At 33.2% G+C, this 9,334-nt stretch overlaps 1 pseudogene; it reads left to right on the top strand.

Moving 5' to 3' along the window:
- Positions 1-2,409: 2,409 nt before the first annotated feature.
- On the top strand, positions 2,410-5,641 carry LOC120176540 (annotated as a pseudogene).
- Positions 5,642-9,334: the final 3,693 nt, after the last annotated feature.

The raw sequence follows: 9,334 nt of genomic DNA, 5'->3' as shown, positions 1-9,334 counted from the left end.
ATTCTCATTCTGATTTTGGTATTCAGTTTTTAATGTCTCCTTGTAAGGTAATGTATTATGTTGATTCGAAATGAAATGCAAGATTGTGAATTTCTGTTGGGACATTTGTTGGTAAAATATCTAAATTTTAATATTGATCGATTGTTATTTTGTTTATTATTTTATTAATTTTTTTTCCGTTGCGGTATTACCTGATTAAATTTAGAGGACACATTGAGCCTTGTAGCTCACTCTATTTTTTTTTTCTTTCTTTTTCAGATTATCTAGATGTAAGACCAGTTTGGCTATCACAAGTATGAGATTGATTATACACTTTATGCGGTTTAATATTTACTTTTCAGACTTCTTAAAATGTGGCATGAGTTTATTCTTGATTTTATATTTGATAAACATTTTCAGAACGACTTATTAAAAATTTTCGTTTGTGAATCGTATATGTAATCAACATGGTCACCCTAATTCAACTGTAACTCTTAAACTAGATCTAGGGGTTACTTTGTTTGTTCTTATTCATCTTGAATTTGGTTTATTTTTATTATTGTGTTAGAATATTCAATTAATATTATTTTATTTACACATACTTTTTCAACACAAATCTATCTAAAACTACTGTTTGATTTTAAATTAAAACAATGCATTTAATTTTTACTAATATATCAGTTAAGTTTAGTCCGGTTGAAAATTGTCTTTTTTAAGAAATAACGGAATCAAAATGTTTTAATGTTTAATATAAATTAAAAGGATTAATATAAAAATAAATGACTAATTAAACCTCAAAAAATGATTTGGTACTTAAAGAATTTTCATTAAAAATAAGTGTCTAACTTTTCTCATTTACATTTAAGTACTTATCGATATATTTTTTTATAAAATTAAAATAATATTTTTTTTAAAAAAAATCAAGTTTCCCTCTCGTCCGTCTCCCTTCCTCCCCAGCTATAAGTTACCATCTTCGGCCATTAGCAATTGTTGCCGGTCATCTCCGATCACCATCGTCATTGCAGAATGATCACCCATTCGTCGTCATCCATCTAATGATCAATCATCGTCTTTATCGTCTCCCAGATCCCTTAAATCTCTAAAATCTTCTATATCCAAAACTCAAACTCCCAAGTTCAATTTCAATTACAAACCCTAGATCCCCTTCGACACTCCATTCTTGCATCGTCCCGCACCACCGTGTGCTTTGTAAAATCAAAGTCCCAGCAATTTGATGTAAAATCAAAATAAAGAAATTAAAACCCCACAACAATTAAAAATTACAACCCCACAACAATTACAATCAGTTTTTCAATAACCCCACTGTATTTTCCTGCTTCATAACTCATCATAGTACCTTTGATAGAATCGTGGTTTCACTGCAGTCTGTGACAATGTCGATGTGGGAGTGGTTGACGTGGAAAAGGGAAGGGAGAAGGGGGACGTTATTTTTATAAAAAAATGTTTTTTAAAATATATTAATTTTTAAAAAAGTCATTTTTTAAAAATTTTATATACGACACAGATAACAGTTAAATTCATGAACCCAACCCGACATGAGTTTAGAGAAACTTCACTCAACCTAAAACCTGATAATTCTTAGGTACAAACCCACGTCAATCCGACACAATTTTTTATTAGGTAAAATAAAGATCTAATTGAAAAAATGTAGAAAGATTAATATTGTAACAATTATCCCAAAATATATAAAGGTAAATTATACTAATATTTACATTCAAGTTAGGTTAGATATCTTTTATCCTGAACTGGACCCGACCTTATTATTATCTTTAAAAATCTAACTCGACTTGACTAAACTCCTATTTTCAAAAATTAATTCTATAAAATCAAGTTTGAAAACAATAGGATTGATGTTATATATTTATCCTTAATTAAAGATATGTAATTATATTATTTTTCTGATTTTTTAATTTCATCATCAATATATAAAATATAGTACATATAGTGAAAATCGAATTTATAAAATAATGATATATTGTAAAATTGAAAAAAAATAATTTTTTTATAAAAATATAAATCCTTTAAACTTAAAAATGAATTACTTAAATAAGACATAAACTTACTACTTTTATCCCAAACTGCTTTCTAACATCGAACTCCTTACCGTTAAGATTGTCCCATAAGATAGTAGGAATCTACTGCAGAGTCGTACAGTTAATGCATCCAATCAAATCTCTCCACGTCAGACTCCACCCCGATTAATTATATTTTATTAAAATCGATTATATTATGCATTTCGTCGCTTTCATTAATTTTTTCATTTTTAAATTTGAGAGCCGCACTGATCTCATACTTTCATTCTCTACCGTTGGATCATATTTAAATCAATCTCTAGCGTCCGTTTCCACAGATAAGCTTCAATCTACTAGAAAAAGCCATCTTCCAGCTCTGTTCTTTCTTCAGTTTACGTGTGAGATTTCTCTTCTTCTTCTTCTACTTCTTCCTCATGACTCGTCGACCCAGTACATAACCGACCTGGTTCGTTTTGTATCTGGGCTTATTCCGTTCAGTTTCGGATTCCAGCTCTGTCGGTTCAGTCTTCTTCGTTTGAATATAGGAGAAGCTTCGGAATATTACAGATCGGTTTTTTTGTTCCCGTTTCTGCCATAAAAGTGAGCTGTTACCGTTTGTTTTGATCCGATTTGGTTGCTTGGATGGAGGGAATGATAAAAAGATGCAGAGAACGGCGTCGTTCAATACGGCATGTCTGACGTCGTATTGGAATGCGTCTTGTCGTACGTACACGACCCGAGGGACCGCGCCGCCATTTCGCTCGTCTGCCGGAGGTGGTACGAGCTCGATTCGATGTGGCGCAGGCACATAACCATCGCGTTTGTTACACGACGACGACAGATCGGTTGCGGCGGCGTTTTCCGTTCCTGGAATCGTTGAAGCTGAAGGGAAAGCCTCGGGCGGCGATGTTCAATCTGATACCCGATGATTGGGGAGGGTACGTCACGCCGTGGGTGCGGGAAATAGCGGAGAACTTCGATTGCTTGAGATCGCTTCATTTTAGGAGGATGATTGTTAGAGATTCGGATCTCGAGGTTTGGCTCGGTCTAGGGGGAGAGTTTTGCAGGCTTTGAAGCTTGATAAATGCTCTGGGTTTTCAACTGATGGACTCTTCCATATGGAAGCATGTGCCGGTATTTTTCAATTTCCTTTTTAAATTCTAATGCTTAGTTATGAGCTGTAACCTTGATGGTATTAATTTTGCTTATTAATTGCGATTAAATTCATTCTTTAATTCGAGTCTAATCATTGATGCTGTTAGGTTTTCCTCCTGAATTTGCTTACTATAAGCTATGCTTAATGATTTGTTTCTGAATTTGATATGATTGGATGACTGGATTAGCATTTGTAGATTCTATATTGTTTGAAAATGAGGTAGATCTTTTAATTTCTGGGTGTAAGAATCGGATTTATACATGTGATACGAGTATGGTGATCGCTGCATCCAGTGAAGCGTCGAGTTTTGTATGTGTCGGAGAGCGGCGTAGCTTAAATTCGCACTTATTCATTCTCGTCTCGAAACACTAGTGAGGATTGTTTCTTCTTCTTGTTTCAAATGCTTCAAGTTGATTAGAGAATGTCATGGATATTTATGAGATACTGAGGTGCAGCAAGGTATTCCAGCATAAACGATAGGATGCCGATAGTGCCGAGCTTTGTGTGATCGATCAATTCATGTTTCATTTATAAAACTTCATGTCCTGTGGTCCATCGGGAGATAGTTCATATTTGAGATTTCATACAGAAAAAAACCGGTTTCATAGGTATTTGAACTCGATGAATCTGCAAAGAAGTAAAAGATAAAGAGTTAGCTAGTTATGCTTCTGGTGTTATATTAGTGTATACTGAATTCATTGTTTGACTTTAAATCTTGATATGCTTCTGCAGGCAACTAAGAACCTTGTTTCTAGAAGAGAGCGCAATTATCGAGAGGGACGGAGAATGGCTTCACGAGATCGCGATGAATAACTCCGTTCTCGAGACTTTGAACTTTTACATGACTGATCTTGTCCAAGTGAGTTTCAAAGCCTTGAACAGATTGCCCGAAATTGTAGCAACTTGACCTCTGTGAAAGTTAGTGATTGTGAAATTCTGGATCTTGTTGGCTTCTTTCGTACTGCTTCTGTTTTAGAAGAATTCTGTGGGGGTTCTTTCAATAACGAGCAATCAGAAAAGTATAATGTCGTAAGGTTTCCCCCGAAGCTATGCCGTTTGGGCTTAACATATATGGGGAGCCATGAAATGCCGATCGTGTTTCCTTTTGCATCGTCGCTTAAAAAGTTGGATCTTCTCTATGCGTTGCTTGACACAGAAGATCATTGCTTGTTAATTCAACGATGCCCAAACTTAGAAGTTTTCGAGGTAGGATCACGAATCTATGACTATTTCTTAACGTTTTGCTGCACCGTTTTCATGGATTCCGAATCTTATCTCGTTCTTTGGCCTGTCTATTAGTTTCTGTGTTTCAAGTAATGTTGTTTTGAATGAACTTTGGCATTATGTTATAGAATGTTGGCATTTCTTGTGACAAATTTTATCTGTCATTGACATTTTCAGTAGTTGAATGTGCTGAATGACCAAAAGAGGTTTCTGGTATTTCGGATAATGCGAAATCCCGAGGAATGTTCTAGAAACGACATGTTGTTAGCTTTCGTTCTTAATTTTCGATCACGTCTTACTAAATGTGTTTCTGATGGACAGACAAGGAATGTTATTGGAGATACAGGATTAGAAGTTCTTGCTCAAAGCTGTAAGAAACTAAAGCGGCTTAGAATCGAGCGAGGAGCGGATGAGCAAGGAATGGGGGATGAAGAAGGCGCGGTTTCACATAGAGGATTAACAGCTTTAGCTCAGGGATGCCTTGAATTGGAATATATAGCCATTTATGTATCCGACATCACTAATGCATCGTTGGAATCCATCGGGACTTACTCCAAAAATCTCTGTGATTTTCGCCTAGTTTTGCTTGACCGAGAAGAAAGGATAACAGACTTGCCTCTCGACAATGGAGTACGAGCTCTACTGAGAGGCTGTGAAAAGCTTAGAAGATTTGCACTCTATCTCCGACTGGTGGTTTGACTGATGTGGGTCTCGGTTATATCGGGCGATATAGTCCGCACGTGAGATGGATGCTTCTGGGATATGTCGGGGGCTCCGATACCGGACTGTTGGAGTTCTCCAAGGGATGTCCTAGCTTGCAGAAACTCGAGATGAGGGGTTGCTGCTTCAGCGAGCGCGCACTCGCTCATGCGGCATTACAATTACCTTCTTTGAGGTACTTATGGGTGCAAGGATATAAAGCATCATCACAATCAGGTCGCGATCTGTTAGCCATGGCTCGTCCGTTCTGGAATCGAGCTAATTCCCGCGAGACGAGTCATTACGACTAATCAACTTGGACAAGTTCCACAAGAACATCCGGCTCATATACTCGCCTACTACTCCCTAGCTGGACCCAGAACAGATTTTCCAGATACAGTTATTCCATTGGATCCGGTGCTGTAAATACAATCTGTTCTTCTTCTTCTTTTCGAACTTCCCGATCCACGTTCTGTTTATACAGATTATGTACTTTCTTACGGTTTAGAGGGTTTCCGGTTTGATCATTTTTCTTTCCGATTCATTTCTCGACTGTCTTGTAATAAAGATTGTGTTTGGCCTGTAATTTTGAAAGCATTTGTAGTATTGCATTGTTCCTGGTGGACTACCATGCAACAAGAATACAACATTTAGTAATAGACACTTGAAATAGCTTCAATTTGAAGTAATCTTTTCATTGGTGTGAGTAACTTCAGGCTCAAGTAGGTTTAGTGTTTACGGTTTTAGATTAGGGTTTAGGGTAAGAAACTTTCAATTATTTGACAGTGAACGTTCGTACTTCGGTATCTACAGTACTGAATCTAAGGCCTCAAAAAATAATAAATTTTTTAACTATTGAGATCGTTTGATTCGTGCTTCGAATTTCTAGATTCGAGTAGAGATTATGAGATGTAGTTTTTCTTATCCATGTGTTGGAACTTGTTGCTTATCTTAGTTTTTGGAAGGTCAAACTATTTATGGCATTGAGAAGGGGGCAGGTGGCAGGGTATGGAGTAAGTGGTCTGCATTGCATGAAATTGACCTCAACCATCCTCTTGCTCTTTCCCATCTTTTTTTCACCGACAGACCTTTGCATTTCTGTTCATATTTAGTGTCATTACAAATGGAACGACAACTATTTCGGAATTTTGAGTTTTCGGGTTTGAACACTAATAATACTATGTATGTGAGTCTTCAATGTCAAAGGGTCGAGAGTTTTATTTTAAAATATTATCTCGTATTTACCTTAAATTAATAAAAAAAGAATATAATAATATTTTTTTCAATATTTTTAAAATTTGTAAAATCTAGAAAATTTAAATATTTAAACTATCAAACTTGAATCAGAATGACATAATGTTTGGTTAGGGTACACTCTATCTGTAGGTATCGTATTCATTTTACGGTATGAAGTAAAAAAAAAATTGATAAATTATGCGTTAGTATTTAAATTATCAATTTTGGTTTATTTTAGTATTTTAATTTTTAATTTTTTTTTCAAATATATATTTAAAGTTTAGTTTTTGTTTTATTTTAGTATCCTATCGTTAAAAACTATAGAGTTTGTTTCATTTAATACCCCCATTCAAAATTTAACGTGAAGTTTTGAAAAAATTTGAAAGTTTAGGTATTAAAACGAACTAAATGATAGTTTAGGTACAAAACACGTTAAGTTTTTAACGACGGAATAATAAATTGAAATGAAAACTAAACGTTAGGTATGATTTTGAAAAACTAAAAGTTTATGTATTAAACGGATCAAAATTGATAGTTCATATACTAAATTCGTAATTTATCAAAAACAAATTGTAAAAAGCATTTAAAATTTAATAGTATTATGAGCAAAATATATTAAATTAAATAATTATTTTATAATAGACTCTTTTAATATTTTATTTGAATTAACCAATTAATAAATATTATGATAGCTTATTTTATTTAATATATTTTATGTTAATGAAGTTTGGGTTGGATTTATTACTTTGTTTGGGTTTGAAAAATGTATAGTTTGGGTTTGTTCATGAATAATATTACAATATTTATATTATTTTTATATAAGGAAAAATTAGGTAAAAGTATACGAAACTCCTGTACTTCTTTTAATAAAAAAATCAATGTTACACTCGTCTTATTTTTTTCTTAATGTGACCCTCCAATTAAAAAAAACTCAATGTAACCCTTTAATTAGAGGTGGGTATACGGGCTACCCGTGCGTTTAGCTCGCGAGTTTTGACGATGCAGGCTTAAACGGAGCGGTTTAAAAAGCCCGCATGCATAAACGGTTTTGAATTCTAAGGCCCGTCCATTTAACTCGCTGGTTAAACAGGCTTACCCACGGCCCGTTTAAAAAAATTAATGCTTTAAATGTAATAAAAAATAATGCTATACTTGTTACACCTTTAAAAATGATTTAGTAACTTGAAAAGGAAGGTAGCACCATCAAAAAAATAAATAATATTTAAATTTTATTTTAAATAGTCATAAATGATTATAAAAAAATATTTTTTTTTATTTTTAATCATTAATATATATATATATATATAACGATATAATTACTTAAACTCAAATTAAAAAAAACAATATTCACTTATATCACCAAATTGAAAACAAATAAAATAATAACCACAATATACTTTTATAAAACACAATTATTAATGCTATAATATGAAGACACAGAAGTGTCTGCAAGCATAAATTCAAACATAAAAATTCAACAAATATGTTTTCAATTTTTTTCTTTTACTTTCTTTCTTATTTTTAATCCAAATATTACGTGTCATGTGATATATTATTAAAATATCACGTGACTTTTTATAATTAAAGAATGAAATGGATAACATACTTAATGAAAAAAATAAAGGTCAAAATTAAATAAAAAAATCTTTAAATACCAAAGTGATAATGATGTAAATTTTATAAGACTAAAATATTATATAAATATTTTATTTTTTAAAATGAAGAATAATTTGATACATTGTAAATGAAAAAAAATATCAAGCAGCGATAGAATTATGACAAATGCTCTAATAAATTTAAGAACTACAATGGTTATGAGTAATATCATATTTATAGGTAATTTATTTTCTTTTTCTATAAAATTCTTTAAGTTTATTTTCTCTAAAATTTTATAAATTTTAAATTAGGCGGGCTTCGCGGGCTACCCGCGGTTATACCCATTAAACCTGCGGGTTTAACGGTCCGACCTAAACATCCCACAATTTAAACGAGTTTCAACTTTTGGTGTCCAAAACCGCACGGGTCGCGGGTTAAACGGGTAGCCGTGAACCTTAGCCCATATACCCACCTCTACCTTTAACCAACGTTTTCTGTCATTAACCAACACCCTCCGTTAATTCATGCCGATGTGACATCATACAAGTCAACACCTCTGTTTTTTTTTAGTGTTGATTGGGCCTTCCATTTAATATTGACCGGACACCTTTTGGGTTTATGAACTCAAAAGGCTCCCACTCAACATTAAACGAAGGACGTTGACCTATTTGAGATGCCACATCAGCAAGGAGAACGTTGGTTAATGACAGAAAAATTGGTGAAATGGTCATATTAGGTTCTTTTATCGAGCTAGAGGGTCACATTGAAGAAAAAAATAATAAGGGCCACCTTATTTAAAAAAAAGTATAGTGTTTCACATACCCTTTTGCTAAAAAACTAAAACTTCAAGCTAGATGAATAGAGGGGAACAAATAGTGACGGTTGTGTCCCTAAAATTTTTAATTTTTCATATATTTTAATTTTTCTATATTTTTTATTACTAATTTATTTTTATTCTCCTAAATTTTGTAAATTCATTGATCTAATATCTCATTCGATTAAAAAAAGTCAACATTGACATACTCTAAAAACACTCAAATCTAATTAATATTCAAGGAATGGAAAAATCATGTGAAGCCAAAGAAAATATAAATATAAAATTGCATCAAAGTGATAACATCAGCTCCACTTTAACATCATTTTGTGAGATCTGACGACACAAAAGAATGTACAAAAAGAAGGGTCCAAATGCAAATACATCATGCGATGTAATCAGAGATGGACCGAGAGGGACGGGTTAAGGTAATCGTCTTCCTAGAAAAAAATCACTAACATTTAGATTTTTTCTATGTATTTTTTTATTGAAAATATTTTCGTCCCGTTGGAATTTTAAATTTAAATTCGTCCCTCTTAATATAAAATTTGCGTCCGTCCCTCGATACAATGGGTAGGTCTAATATCTGCATGGAGA

The sequence above is a fragment of the Hibiscus syriacus genome, unplaced genomic scaffold (genome assembly GCF_006381635.1).
Source record: "Hibiscus syriacus cultivar Baekdansim isolate YM2019G1 unplaced genomic scaffold, ASM638163v2 tig00112249_pilon, whole genome shotgun sequence".
Lineage (NCBI taxonomy): Eukaryota > Viridiplantae > Streptophyta > Magnoliopsida > Malvales > Malvaceae > Hibiscus > Hibiscus syriacus.
This window is presented reverse-complemented; position numbering and strand designations above follow the sequence as displayed.